The sequence below is a fragment of the Rhagoletis zephyria genome, unplaced genomic scaffold (assembly GCF_001687245.7).
Source record: "Rhagoletis zephyria isolate East Lansing unplaced genomic scaffold, Rhagoletis_zephyria_1.1 Rzeph_scaffold_00235, whole genome shotgun sequence".
NCBI lineage: Eukaryota > Metazoa > Arthropoda > Insecta > Diptera > Tephritidae > Rhagoletis > Rhagoletis zephyria.
Genome location: NW_016157319.1, coordinates 18,465 through 20,799, shown reverse-complemented (window position 1 = coordinate 20,799; position 2,335 = coordinate 18,465).

Genomic DNA, 2,335 nt, shown 5'->3' with positions numbered 1-2,335 from the left:
TATAATGAAACTAGTTCATAGTTTTTCTCTTTTTACTTGTAATATAAGCATTTATAAAATAAATATATTTTTTGATTGCTCTTCGTATTTTCCGTCTTTTTTTAGTGCCTTATTTTGCTTTTATTGCAATACCTTTTTTTGCCTTTTCCAGCCTATTTCGTTACTTTATTTTGCCTTTTTTATAGGTTTTTAGGTCCTAAAAATCCGTTCCCTGATCATAACAAATAAAAAATGCATAACTGCGAATACAAATAAAAAATATAAAATAATTAAAGTGTTTCTTCAATATTAGAAAAATATGTACAGTGAAGTGTAAACAAATAGAGTAGCAAAATTTCGTTTTGTTTATTTAATGTTTAACATTGTTTTTGTTTTTGTAAGTATGCACCTACATATAACTCACGACCAACAAAAACCATGTAAGTCCGAATTTCTAACTTTTATTTTACAAAAATTAGGAAAATCCGGCAATGTTTCATCGACATTTCTAACTCTTTAACCACAAATTTTTAGAAAAAAATATAGTATCCACCCTTTAAATTTTAGTAAGCTACAGTGCAGGTTTGAAGTTGCTAGGACGTATCTACCGTTGATGGCAATTTTTGTTTTTTTTTTTTTTTAGGTGACGGTGTTATGCATTTTTCCCATACAAAGTACCTACATATGTTTGAAAACTTGTCCTTTTCACGCATTTTTGATTCTTTTCTGTTATTTTTACAAAAAGTTTTAAAATTCGAAATTTTTTTACAGAAAATTGTAAAGTTCGAAGCAACTGAAAACACCTAAATTTTTTTTTATATGGAATACAAATTTTAAAATTTTGAAGAACATTTCTTGAATTATAGCAAGTTTTTATGAATGTTCTACAATGTTTGAAATTTAGACTTGCATGGTTTTTGTTAGATAGTGAGCTATACTTTTATATGAAAAAAATTATAAACATTAAAAAATCAAAAGAATAATAGCTGAAACATATTAAAATGTCGCTTCCCCATTTGTTTGCCCACCACCGTACATACGAAAACTATAACCGCAGACGGGACAAAAGGTGATTGCTTTTGATTATATGAACTGTAGCGAAAAAATGTTAGCATAGATATGTAAGTCGTTGGTGAGACACAAAGATAAAATTATTAATTAATTATCAGCAAAAATGATACCTATTGCTTCATTATTGCAATTTTACATTCATCAAAGAAACGATCAGTACCGATTTAAAGTATGTATGTACTGGGGAAATAAACATAAAATTAATAGGTATTTTTAATATTTTATGCTGCACGAAGCTAAGCGCCTAAAACTACTCACTCATAAACAAACAAAAAATAGTCACGAGCAGTAAGGACCTAATTAGCGCAGCGAACAAACCACACACCAATCAAATTGGAAAGCAAATGATATACATACATAGGTATGTACGTAAATGAAAACATTAACACACGTCTGTTATTTAGAACAAAAAGTATAGCTAATAACATTTCATGTACACTAACATATGTACATACATATGCATGCACGCATATAATTGTAGCGGCAGCTAATTAGCAGCATGCACAGTTTTTTTTTCTACGCGCTAAACATTAGTTGCGATTGGCCCCATAACCACAAACAGCGAAGAAATAAAACAAAAAAATACAACAGCAGTAGCAACAACACTTATACCAGAGAACTTAGATAGATAGAGAAGGTGCAAATTTTTGGAACGTAAAATTGTTTGGCTGAAAAATAAATCCATGGAATATCACCACAGCGCGATTAACATTTCAACAAGAGTTAACAGAGAAAAATGTAAATTTGTGTTGTGATAATGTTATATTTGTTGCACGTGTCTAGCTATGTGTTGCTAGGTTGCATGTGAATGCAGAAACGTATTCATGTATATTTTTTTAATTAAATTAAATAAATTAATATAGTTAAATTATATTAAATGTACTTTTATATTAGTTAGAATTGCTGATTTGCATCTCTGCATGACCATTTGTTAAATATAATTTATTCAGTAGTTAATGTTGCTAAAAACTTAAAAAGCATCTGTTCAAGTTCGCTTCTTGTACGAGTATTATATCATGTAAATAGTAAAAATGCATGTTAGTTAAAAAAATGATAAAATTGGTTTTTTCACATACTCACTTTAAAGATGGACGCATTAACAAAAAAATGTATAAAGCAATGTGTTTGTTAACTTCAAAATTAATTTTCGAAGATATTGGCCAGGGAATGCTTTAACTCCAAAACGTAGATTTGTTATCTAATAAATAGGTGAAAGCTATGCAAATATGCAAACTCATTGGTGATTTGCCGTCGGCATTTGGGTCGCAAAAATCGTTTTTTTTTT